The sequence below is a fragment of the Podarcis cretensis genome (assembly GCF_951804945.1).
Source record: "Podarcis cretensis genome assembly, chromosome: 2".
NCBI classification, from domain to species: Eukaryota; Metazoa; Chordata; class Lepidosauria; order Squamata; family Lacertidae; genus Podarcis; species Podarcis cretensis.
The window spans coordinates 25,044,837-25,058,407 of NC_137171.1; the positions used below are offsets into that span (position 1 = coordinate 25,044,837).

The 13,571-nt window shown below is 44.0% G+C and overlaps 1 protein-coding gene across 2 annotated transcripts in view; it reads left to right on the forward strand.

Moving 5' to 3' along the window:
* The window catches only part of MAP2K6 (mitogen-activated protein kinase kinase 6), a 77,654-nt gene that overhangs the window by 23,447 nt on the left and 40,636 nt on the right, over positions 1-13,571 (forward strand). The gene's annotated exons all lie outside the window — the stretch shown is intronic.

Sequence of the window (13,571 nt, forward strand, 5' to 3'; positions counted from 1 at the left end):
GCGGGGGGTGGGGTGGGGGGAGGGAAGTTGCCGAAAACATAGGTGGAATTTGTTTATTTTCTATTGTCGAAACATTGTAAAAGGCAAAACAAAAAATAAAATAAAATAAAAAACAACTGCTCTGATTTCTCAGAAATTCCAATCAACATCAGGCCATTCCTGCTAGTGGAAAATATATGCAACCTAAGATTTATTGGCAGTTTTAAACAACTAGCTAAATATAAAAGCAAATACAAATAATGTTAGCATTCAATTACAAGATATTTGAGGTAGTTGTCTCCTCTTCTATACTCCAAAGTTCCTCAAAATCTTTTCTGGTCTTTTTATAATGACAAGTGTTTTTTCCCCCCAGGGGTCAGAAAAATGTGAGTTCTTTTGCAAGTGTGAAGAAGAACAATCTGGTGAATCCTTTTCGAATCCCAGAATATAAATAAATTGCAGAATTAAGCCTGCCATGGAATGCAACAGTAAAACACAACAAAAGCCAATAACACCCACCCTCTCATTTTTTAAAACTTCATTTCCTCATTCCCTCTTAACAACAGACGTGGACCAGTGCTGAAACTCACCCATTTTCAAACAAATCAGGGGGCTCTGCATGCTGCGGTGGGGTGGAAATCCCTAGTGTAAAGTATTTCCTTATTTCGAATGATGTTAATAGATAGCAGTATATAAATCAGTATCAACAAAAACATCATTCTAGAGGGTACTACATAGTACCCTCCAAATGTTCATATACAGGGAACATCAGCTGTCTGATCTCCAGCAAGCGATGTGTTAAACGCAAGACTGATGTAACAGCTCTGAGAGAGGCTTGATTGATTTAGGAAATAAAAGTGGAGTTAGCAGGATACGAGGGCCTGTTGAAAGGGGAAGAAAACAAGTGCCAGGATTTGCGCTATTTGGGATGATGGCCATTCTCTTCTGAGACTGAATGATTAATAGAAAACTGAGTCATCTTTGCAGGATTTCCTGGCTTGTAATAGAGGGGGTGGGATTATTATGTATAGCCAACTCTTGTTTGCGGGTTTTTGAAAAGACAATTGGCTGTTTGGAGGCCACATTATAACATGTGTTGCAGTGAGATTATCTGTATGTCAGGAAGTAGTAATTGTGGTTCATGGTCCTTGTGGGGAGGGGTCCATTGACCAGCACTTGTTGACATATGCATACTTTGACATCTGTAAATTTTCCAGTGCATTCTTTGTCACTAGACTTTGGACACTGGGCTTTACACATGCCAGATTACTGTGCAATAAATAACAAAAATGGCAAGTGCGTGTGTGTGTGTGTGCGCGCGTGTTCTGACCATGGAAGCTGCTGAATGCACAAAGATATCAAAAGATGCAGAGTGAAATCAAACAATACTACAGTGGTACCTCGAGTTACAGACTCTTCTGGTTACAGACTCGGCTAACCCAGAAATAGTACCTCGGGTTAAGAACTTTGCTTCAGGATGAGAACAGAAATTGCCCAGCGGCCGTCAGAGGCCCCATTAGCTAAAGTGGTACCTCATGTTAAGAACAGTTTCAGGTTAAGAACGGACCTCCAGAACGAATTAAGTTCTTAACCTGAGGTACTACTGTACTCCTAACTACTAAAAAACCTGGAAAACTCTCTAGCTAGATACCTATCTTAACTGTATTACATCACTTTACAGAATAGCAGCACTTGGGTTTCTAGATATATACATAATAATACACAGCTATTACTCTATTTTTCTTTGCTCACCCTCACTAATCTCAAGGGATAGGACTTTTAAATGAAGTGTGTTGTCTGATAAAGCAATTTAATTTTAAGTTTAAAATTTTCCAGGTGGTTGGTTTTGTTTTTTAAAATCACCATTGTAGAGCTTCCTGTTTAGTTAATCTTATTTTTCCTAAGCACAGCCAAGCCTTTACAGCTGTCAGTTGTGAGACTATGCTATCAGCCGTGATGGATGGCCAATATCACCAGGGTTCTCTGTCTCAGCATAAATGGTTTAGTGAAATTACTGAGAGTTGGTCTTCCATACTACATGTTTTTTGTCCTTCATACTTAGAAGCCTTTTTAAAATTTCTAGATACTATTTTATTGTGATAGCACACCATTACTGGGCTTAATTTTGATGGTAGTCTGATTTTGTTTTGTTTGACTTGTAGGGTTTCACTTTTTTACATGGGTTGCCACAAGGATCTGTGCAAAGGGGATTTCAAAAATTGACCTCTTGCCATGATTTGATGAATTCATTAGCTGGTTTTTATTTATTTTTAATTTTAATCCTTTGTTTTTCTGCTTTTTAAAAAAATCCTTCATTCTGGTTTTTACATACTATGTTTTGTATGGTATTGTGAATACTGACAATACCATACAAAACATAGTATATAAAAACCAGAATGAAGGTTTTATAAAAAGCAGAAAAACAAAGGATTAAAATAAAAAAAATAAAAAGTTGGAAGGGACCCTGAGAAACATCTAGTCTAACCTTCTGAAATGCAGGAATATGCAGATGTCCCATACAGGGATCAAACTTGCAACCTTGGTGTTATCAGTACCCAATCTAACCAACTGAGTTATCCAAGTACATCATTTGTATTTGAAAACGTGCTATGTTGCACAATATATCTTTGAGCTTGTTTCAAATTTTGCAAAAGCCATATGCAATGAATGAATGAACCTTTATTTGCGTCGGCCATCGGTCATAGCAATAAAACAACAATACGATATACAAAGAATAGAAATAAAAAGTCAATTATATAAAATAGATTTTAGAGTTTTGAATCAATAGTCAAAGAGTGGATCTTATTCTGATTGCCCTAGCTAAAAACCTTGCCAGCAGGGTATGCACCACCAATTCGGTACTGCCATCTCCACAGGGACATAAGTGAAATCTGTTGGAATCGTCCCTCAAGTACAGCCGAGGGCAATACATTCAATCTTGTGAGAGTAAAAGCATGTCTGTATTTTAGAATTGGTAGGTTACGCAGATAGGGTTCCAGAGCCGAAATGGGAAGGTAGAAAATAGTCATACCATGGGCAAAATTTCCTTATTGTCGCCAAGTTGTTCTGATGCTCGATATCATTCAGGCGCTGACCGTATGCAATGAAAGCTTGTCCCAGCTTGACCCCCCCCCCCAGTGTTCTAAGGTTGCTGCTGGCATTACTGGGTGAAGACACCTTTATGCCAGGATTTGCTTGCTGCATTGACCCATGGTCAGCCCTTCAAGGGCTGCGTGTAAAGATGAGCATGGCCAATTTTGAATTTTTTAAAATTTATTTTTATTAGGGATAATTTTGAGGGAGCCCTGGGCAGTTAGAAAAATCACAGCAAGGGACACATGAAAATGTTCAGTAATAACTAAATGAACATATTAAAGTGGAAAATTTTTGGGAAGCCACGAAACAAATATTCTATTTTGTGTTACCCACCCCACCCCCACCCCAGCCAGAGGACATTCTGATTGTAAGTGCAGAGTGCAAATTTATCAAATAAATACTTTTTAAAAAAAGTTTACACGGACAGAGATTTGGGTAGTTGAACTCCATATATATATATATTTTGAGTGGGTTAATTGCATTTTTTCATATAAATCAGCTGCTTGAAATCTCGCCAAAATGATTTGCAAGCCAGCCCCCAAGTAGATTCTTTTTCTGCAGGTGCTAGAAAGAATCGGACTTTCCTCACACGAGGGGTAATGTTTTGAGACGCAAGTAACCATGCCGTGCTCTGAACTGAGACTGTACAAACATCCCTGCAATTTTCACAGTTCATCTAGTGCACTTCAACCCTCACTAGCAACAACCTTGTTATTTTAGTTTTGCCTCCCCTCCCTCCAAATTGCACTTTGTAGAATATAATCCTCACTGTATGCTATGAACTGTGGAATGTTGTCACGGCACAAACCTTGCAGGTGGCCTGTTTGCACTGATAAAACTGTTATCAGTGGCTTTGGAGATGGTAGCAAACTTGCTGAAATGCTTTACGGTGTAATTCCCCCCCCCCCTGTATATCCCCACTTCTTCTGGCTTGGGTATGCATTGGGTTAGATTTTTTTTCAGTAGCTGCCTGCTAGTAAGCTATGTACTGTGTTACTTCTGTTTTGCCACTTAAGGCAAAGAACATGAAAGGAACAAATGGAGTTTGCCCAGATGATGTACTCTGGCACTTGTGTTTCCTGAGGAGAGGCAAAGATAGATTTGACTGTCTGGACTGGAGTTAAAGGGAAACATAAAAATAAATAAATATGCCACCCAGTTTTCTTCTATACTCCTAGTGTGCACTGAATGTTAAAACGTTTCCCTAAGTTCTTTTTTAAAAACCAAGGCCCAAATATTCAACATTTGTGCAGAGATTCAGGGCAACTGTTCTTAAAGTTCATGCGATGCAGCCCTTTTGGATTATGCCAATCCATTTAGGTCAGGGGTCAGCAAACTTTTCCAGCAGGGGGCCGGTCCACTGTTGCTCAGACCTTGTGGGGGGCCGGACTGTATTTTTTTTGGGTAAAAAATGAACGAATTCCTACGCCCCACAAATAACCCAGAGATGCATTTTAAATAAAAGGGCACATTCTGCTCATGTGAAAACACGCTGATTCCCGGACTGTTCGCGGGCCGGATTTAGAAGGCATTTGGGCCGGATCTGGCCCCCGGGCCTTAGTTTGCCTACCCATGATTTAGGTGGAGGTGGTTTGAAGAAGAAGAAGAGTTTGGATTTGATATCCCACCTTTCTCTCCCTTTAAGGAGTCTCAAAGCGGCTAACATTCTCCTTTCCCTTCCTCCCCCACAACAAACACTCTGTGAGGTGAGTGGGGCTGAAAGACTTCAAAGAAGTGTGACTGGCCCAAGGTCACCCAGCAGCTGCATGTGGAGGAGCGGAGACGCGAACCCGGTTCCCCAGATTACGAGACTACCGCTCTTAACCACTACACCACACTGTGCAAATGCTACTACAGTCGTACCTCGGAAGCCGAACACCTTGTGACTTGCACGTTTTGGCTCCCGAACGCCGCAAACCTGGAAGTGAGTGTTCCGGTTTGAGAACGTTCTTTGGAACCTGAATGTTCGACGCGGCTTCTGATTGGCTGCAGGAGCTTCCTGCAGCCAATTGGAAGCTGTGCCTTGGTTTCCGAACGTTTTGGAAGTCGAGTGGACTTCCGGAACGGATTCCGTTCAACTTCCGAGGTACGACTGTAAAGTGGTACCTCAGGTTACAGACGCTTCAGGTTACAGACTCCGCTAACCCAGAAATAGTACCTCAGGTTAAGAACTTTGCTTCAGGATGAGAACAGAAATCGTGCTCTGGTGGCGTGGCAGCAGCAGGAGGCTGAAGTGGTGCTTAAGGTTAAGAACGGACCTCTGGAACGAATTAAGTACTTAACCCGAGGTACCACTGTACTCCATATCAGAAGTCTGATCTGTAGAAAGCTAATGGATCATATTGAACTGCCTCTCCCCCACTGCCTTCTGAATCTGCAGCAGGGCCGTCTTACCCATAGGCGCTAGGGGTGTGGGGCACCCGGGCACCGGGCTCTCAGGGGCGCCAGGCCGAGAGTCCGGGGTCCGAGAGTTGAGTCCTGGGAAGAGCCCATCCTTCGCTTGGAGTGCCACGGCAGGCTCTTCTGCTGCAGGTGGCTCTGCGCCGCAAGTTTGGGGCTGACCGAGCCAGCAAGATGCTGAGGCAGCCAGCTGGCTCTGGCCTCCTGCGCGCCTGGGACTGGGCAACTTGGGGGAGGGGGGCGCCGGGCGAATCTTTGCACCCCGGCGCCGCATATTCTTAAGACAGCCCTGATCTGCAGTTACAGGTAGTGAAGCTGGGGAATGTTTCTGCTTTGGTGAGTGGCTGACAGTTAGTGGACAGTATTGAAGCTAAAGTGGCTTGTTTGAAGGCAGCCCTTTATAGATCCCAGGAATCATGACATGGTAGCTCTTGGAACCAGTGTATTCCCCCCAATGGGCTTGTCATAACAAAGGAGGCCATTATGAATGAATGTAGCATTAGTCAGTTTTGCTATAACAGCAGCAGTAGCAGCAGTCTCTAGGAGCGCCAATACCACCCAGTGTGGGGTGTGAAGTTCATGATGTATTGAAAACAGGCTACACTTTTTCAGCTTCTGAGGCTTACTGTAAACAACTGGGATTAGGGAAAGTGATCCTAGAAGCTGCAAGCTGAAACTCTTGGCAATGTTCTTGCTTGGAAACATTGGCGTTTCTCAGCATTTAAAAGACTTCCATTCTGCCTTTCCTAGATATGCTGAGACCCAGTACACGCTCCTCCCATCGTGCAAACAAGTGAACAAGCCCAGGAGCCTTGGTTAACCAGAGCTTCCAGTTAACATCAAAATCAGGAGCTATGATTAATGACTTCTAAATTAGCCAGGATCTGGAAGCCAGCGCTAAACCATGGCTTCTTTCTGGTTTCTTCAAATGCTGTTAACCATTTGTGATGATACCCTTGTTTAGAAGCTGCCTTTTAGGGCAAAGCCTTCACAAAGCATCTTACCTAATCATGAAATGAAATGCATTTTGAAACAATGAAGAATCCACATGATAAAATGTTTTTAAACGTGTGGATCAGTTAGTTAAACAAAAATGAATAGCATTTTGGAACCAGATCAATCACAAAGCCTGTGTCATAAAGAAACCTCATTAAAAAAACAACAACAGTACGATAGATAGAAGAGAGAGAAAGAAGGAGGAAAAAGAAAGAGAAATTAGATATGTTGGCCCTCCACAGAGCTTGAAATGAATTGGATTTCCATAACCTGGAGACGTCTCCAAATAGACACAACCAGTTAAGATGCCATCACTATGCCATGAATTGGATTTTCTTTACATTGAACCATGTTTGTTGGTTCACCTGGTTCAGAAGAAATCATTTTGAGGTGTGTACAGTCTGCTTAAATATTCACTATCTTTAATAATATGTGCCGTACACAGACTTTGTCTTCTTCACTTCTCACTCCTGTCTCTATACCATTTATGAAGAAAGAAATCCAATAGAGATCATTCAAGTCCATGTCTACTTGATCCCTATTTGCATGTTTTTGACAAAGATGGGCTGGGCTACCCACTAGCCAGCATGGTATTAGGTGACCAAACTTCGAAGGAAGGAATAAGGAATGCACTTAGAGTGCATTTCTGAATTCTGTCCTTCCTTTCGCAGGTCTGGTTTGAAACCATGTCCGCAAGGAGGACAATTTTTGAATGCAAGTCGGTCTGCAAAGGAAGATTCCTGCGGAATGTGGGTCCTGTTTTCTGCAGGGACCAGTGACACGTGGGAGCTCAAAATTGAGAACTCTCAAAAGCAGCCAATTCCAGCAAGGCTTACATTTGACGCCTGCCAGTTGAGAAGTACACACTGCAAGCCCAACTTCCAGAAGGGATTGGTGCCACTTGAGAGTTCCTGAGTGGACCCCAACGCAGTGAGGCTTGCTATTAAAAGGCACTGAATACAACCCCTGCTTGCCAAGGAACTATTGAGAGTGCACTTTGAGACTCCTGATTGTTCCGTCGCAGCCAAGTCTTTCCCACATTGCATCAGGTGTGGGATGCAGAAAACAGTCTCACAGGCCAAATTAGGATCCCCTGCCGAGCCAAATTTGGCCCATGCGCTGGAGGTTCCTTGTTCCTGCTCTAAAATGAATGCGGTTGCAGAAAGAGAATGACCAATATATTGGTAAACCCAAGGATTCACAAACACAGCAGTTGCCAAATAGCCCCCTAATCTTCTTTCTTGATACCTAAGCAAATAAGACCATCATTATAGATCATTATCTAGGACTGTTAGTTAATGATTCTAGCACAGCCAAGTTAATAGCTGCCTTGCCTGTGCTGGAATCATTAAGTAACAGCCCTGGAAAATGATCCGTAATGATGGTCTTATTTTGAAGATAACTTTCCTGCCCCCCCTTTATATAACAAGAATACAAAGCTGAAAATGAATGAACTGCAACTAAAATATTACGTTCATTTTTCACATGGTCTAGTCCTTCCCCTGACAACCCGCCTAATATTCTTCAGAGGGTCTCTTCTCCAGTCTTCAGAGAGTAGCTGGAAGTGGGGAGGCAGAAAAAGGTCCTCCTTTCCGTCAGTCCACAGTTTTAATCTAAAATCTCAAGCACAGTACTGTGCCCAGAGCTCAGAAACAGCTTGCACGAATGAAGTTCCCTCTCACAAAATGCACCTAGAACAATGGGTGTTTCAAATACTGCTTTACGTGCTTGCCAGAAAGATTACTTTGATTTTAAATTGGGGCGAGCATTCGGGAAAATGACTTTGACAAACCCACCCACAATTGAACCCATTCCCCCACTTTTTGTGTGTGACTCTGCACGATTTTACGCACTATTTCCAAAATGTAACCCCTGTGAAAGTTGAGAGCTGCCTGCAAACTGCATTCACTTAAGACATACAAGCAACAAAAACCAATTACAGCTGAAAGACTAAATCCCTTTCCTTGGTGCTTACTCTTCTAGTACCGTCCCACAAACAAAATTTTAAAAACTGCTAATATTGACCCAAGTTTTCTGTCTTTTGAACTGCCTACCAGGGCAGCCTTTGGGCTGCTCTGTATGTTATCTGTTGCCCGTACAGGAAACCGCAGTCATATTTTGACGCAAATATGTTTAGTATCCCAGATAGGTGGGTTGGGCAGCTGATGTGAGCAATGGGAAATAATGGAAATCAGTGTCTGTAAGAAAGGATAATGCAGGAAGCAGGCCTCATTGTTCCTCCAGCGAACCTTTCACACCCATGGATGGTGGGAATCTTTCCTACCTGGTTGTTGTTGTTTTTTTTTTAATAGTCTCCAAGATGAATGGAAGCATGGCCTAGCTGCAGTCAGCTTGAATACAGGGCTCAGGAATGTCTGTTTCTGCTTTATGGTTGCTATGCCCGTGTTTGTCTCATTGCCCTGTCATTAGCATTTCGTAGATGACACCATTAGCAGATCAAGCAGGATTTCATGTTTGTTAGGCTGGGAGGGTGGAAAAGGGTTGGTTGGTTGTTGTAATGCTCTGATGTTGTAACGAAAGAGGCGCTGAGCCAGTTTGAGATGGTTGTTAAGTGGAGGTCCTCAGGTTTGCTCAGAGGCAAGTACGCAGGTGTCAAGGCAAGTTGCCAGATCAGGGGGATTTCTGTGAGATTGGAGGAGTATCAGTGCATCATATTAACATGCCAAAAACCTAGTAAAGTGAAAAGGCAGGCGTGTGTGTGCGCGTGCATGCGCACATGCGCGCACACACTGTATTTCATAGTGCTGCCTTTTTCATTTTCTTAAGCAGGTAAAGAGAATCCATTCTGTACTTTGCAACTTCAAAAGGTGGAATTAAAGCATCAAGACAAAGGTGGAAAACCTGCCATGGCTATGTAATTGTGTTTGTGGGTGATATATGACATAGAAACCACAGTGCTAAGCGATATATACTGTAGTTTTCCGCCTATAAAACACCCCCATGTATAAGATGCCCCCTATTTTGGGGGACTCCAATTTAAGAAAATGGGGGAAGATACTATCTGTGTATAAGACGAGCCCAGATTTTGAACATTATTTTAGAGTAAAAAAAATAGTCTTATAGATGGAAACGTACAGTAAATTGCTGAAGTTATCAATATACACAAAACAGGAAGGATGTCTTATTTCAAACAAACGCCTAACAAATATTGGTGCAAAATCTCCCCAGACAACCTGTTTCTTGGGTGGCTATTGATTTTCAGTATTGAACTTAATGGTAAGCCTGCAGAAACGGTGGTTCATTAATTCAGTCTCTGTAGAAAAGTCATAAATATCAAGTATTCGTCGCACCTATAACTGAAATCTTAAATTAAGGATAGTTGAGATACATATACACTGATTGAGAGTACCGCTTGTGTGATAATTCATTGTGGCTTTAAATTTTTTTTTTAAAAAAGGGACAGTAGCAGAGGAACCCTCTCCGGCACCCAGGGCAGGGAGAATTGCCTGGTGGCGCATGCGCGACGTCCTTACAGATTGCACATGTGTGGCATCCCGGACGGACTGCGCATATGGGCATCCCATATGGACTGCATATGTGCGGCATCCCTTACGAAGTGCGTGTGTGTTGCATCCCGTATGGAGTGCGCACGTGCGGCAGCCTGTACGGTGGCCATGTGAGAGTGGCAGCCTGTATGCGCGGCGTCCATACTGGCTGTGTGCACCCTCGGCCACTCTACAGCTGGGGGGAGGCAGGGGCCATCTTGTCACCCCCCCCAGGGTGGCACCCGGGGCGGCCCGCTCCCTCTGCCCCCCACTTCGTACGCCCCTAGACAGTACCCTGTGCTACTCTGTGCATGCACTGGGAACTTGCGTCCTGGTTAGAAATGACTGAAGCCTGAAGAGGGTAATGCAAACTCTTCAGGCCAGAGAGGTATCACAAGCTCCTCTGGTGTTCGGATTTTTGAGAGGGCAGGGGTGCCATAGGCTTGTTTTAGAGGGCCCATTGTGTCCCTGGTCAGAGATGTCCTCTGAGTCTATGGCTTCTTCCCCTCAGGATGGGGAGCCCGATCCCAGGGTCATAACACTTTAGGCCACAAAATGTCTTGGGCCTGTCCTCACTGAACCATGACACAGACTTTCTGAAGGGCTTTAACACTTGACCATCATCATTTTATTTTTGTTTTTGTTTTGTTTCCTCACCAGGGGTAGGTTGCAGCAATTTAGAAACAAGATATTAAACACAGTACACAGTTTAAAAGAAATTAACGTCACAAGGGGTACGGTGGGCCCTGAAACATATCAAATATCTTCTAAAAAAAAAAAAGGAAACCCAAGACTTGATTTTATTCCCACCCTACCCCAAATCTCCTTATTGCAGCCATGCTGGGAATATACTTCCTTCTCCCCTCCCCCTTATTCCCATTGTTACAGTTGAATTTGACTTGGATTTTTTTTTTTTAAGGGGTTTGTTGTTCTCTGTGCTCCCTAGCAACCTGTAATTCCCAGCTACTTGGGCAAATGAAGGTATGTGTTTGCAGAGTGGCACCTTCATTTCTTTTTATTTTTGCCAACCCAGACATGTTGCAATGACTGGAAGCTACAGGCTAAATATCAAGAGAGGCATTTTTTAACGAGGAGAGTTAATTGACGAATGTTGCAATCAACGCCTGAGGAGGTGGTATGGTGGTTTGTCCATCATTTTGATGTTGCTGAAAACAAACAGCCCTCTTTTAAGGCTTAGAACTGGAGAACCATGGTTTCCTGATTTTGTTCAAAATGAAACCAAATGTGTGTGGTAGTGGGATTGTTATTATTATTATTATTACTGTATTATTATTATTTATTGAATTTATATACTGCCCTATACCCAGAGGTCTCAGGGCACTTCAGGGATGCATATAATGTGATTTGTATCTATTGTGCCAGCACACCAGTCTTTTACTTCTGGCTGTCAGAAAGGTGGGGTGAGAGGAAAGACACAAAACGGCCTCGCAGATTTTCTCTACACTTGTTCCTATATTTGACTTTTTTGGGGGGTAGAGGGAAGGGGATCCTTCCACCTGACACCTGAAATCGAACAATCATAATAGCAATAGAAATGCCATTGAATTCCTTCCAATATTTTGTAGCGTCCCCACATCCCCCCCAGCAACACACCCGTGAGAGTATCCCCTTCATTCCCATTCTTGATGCAGCACATCATGCACTTCCACAAGACTCCTGCTGTGTGCAATATAGTGCATATTTATTCATTTTGAAGATGTGTGTTCTGCTTTCTGCCTAAAGCCCTCAAAGCAGCTGACAACGCCTGTGTAAAACACGACAGATGCACCAGGGCCACAAACACCAAAACACTACAGTGGTGCCTCGCAAGACGAAAATAATCCATTCCGCGAGTCTCTTCGTCTAGCGGTTTTTTCGTCTTGCGAAGCATCCCTATTAGCGGCTTAGCGGATTAGCGCTATTAGCGGCTTAGCGGCTTAGCGGCTAAGCGGCTATTAGCAGCTTAGCGGCTTAGAAAAAGGGGGGGGGAAGGAAAAAAACTCGCAAGACTCGCAAGCCCATAAGGAAATTCGTCTTGCGAAGCGCCTCAAAAAATGGAAAACCCTTTCGTCTAGTGGGTTTTTCGTCTTGCGAGGCATTCGTCTTGCGGGGCACCACTGTACCACCAAAATAACCAGGAACACTTACTTCTCACATGCGGGGGGTCAAGGAAGTGACAGTCTGACTGGAGAATGTCCTGATATTGTCTTATCCTGCCTCCCTTCCTCTCTCCTTTCCCAGAGGGCAGATTGTCTTTGTGGGGATTGTCGAGGGGACAGTCCCAAGTCTTCAAATATCTTGCCTTCTGTATGGATTTGTCTCATAGTGCAGAGTGCAGTTTTGCCATATGTAGTCAACCTGCTTTCTGCTCTTGCTGCATCCAGCTGCATGGCTTTTGCCCCTGAGTCTACATGCCTCCCCAGGAGTGTCCCTATTGTTGGCTACAAAAAGGTCAAAAAATATGGATTCGCATCTGTACTCCTGACCTGAGGCTTTGTTCTCTAACTACTTCCTCCCCTGAAGAACTGGAACTTGATGCTACAATAGATCTGCATATTACACCTTCTGCAGGGGGGCCAACTTGAATAATATATTGGGGTGGGGCGGGTAAGCCCCGCTCCGTGCAATCGATCATATGGCATGGCACAGATATCCCATTTGAATGGGAATTCCCCTCAACTTGAGGGGGGTCCCCTCAAATATTTTATGGGGGGGACCTCAGCCTCTAGGAGCCCTAAACGGCCTTGGCCCAGTATACTGGAAGGAGCTTCTCCACCTCCATTGCTTGGCCCGGACACTGAGGTCCAGCTCCGAGAGCCTTCTGGCGGATCCCTCACTGCGTGAAGTAAAGCTACAGGGGACCAGGCAAAGGGCCTTCTCGGTAGTGGCACCTGCCCTGTGGAACGCCCTTCCATCAGATGTTAAGGAGGTTAGTAACTATACAACCTTTAGAAGACATCTGAAGGCAGCCCTGTATCAGGAAGTTTTTAATGTTTGAGGTCTTACTATGTTTTTATATGTGCTGTAAGCTGCCCAGACTGGGACGCAGGTGGCTCGGTGGTTCAAATCCCTGTGACAGGGTGAGCTCCCGTTGCTCAGTCCCAGCTCCTGTCAACCTAGCAGTTCGAAAGCATGTCAAAGTGCAAGTAGATAAATAGGAACCGCTCCGGCGGGAAGGTAAACGGTGTTTCCATGTGCTGCTCTGGTTCGCCAGAAGCAGCTTAGTCATGCTGGCCACATGACCCGGAAGCTGTATGCCGGCTCCCTCGGCCAATAAAGCGAGATGAGTCCCGCAATCCCAGAGTTGGCCACGACTGGACCTAATGGTCAGGGGTCCCTTTACCTTTAAGCTGCCCAGAGTGGCTGGGGAATCCCAGACAGATGTGCGAGGTATATATTATTGTTGTTGTTGTTGTTGTTGGCTGGGGAAACCCAGACAGATGTGCAAGGTATATATTACTGTTGTTGTTGCGAGCTATATATCGTTGTTGTTGTTGTTGTTGTTGTTGTTGTTGTTGTTGTTGTTATGGATTTGGCTTCTATGCCTGTCTGGCTTGGCTAGTGTAACCTATTGGTTTTTCCTGTGTTGATGCT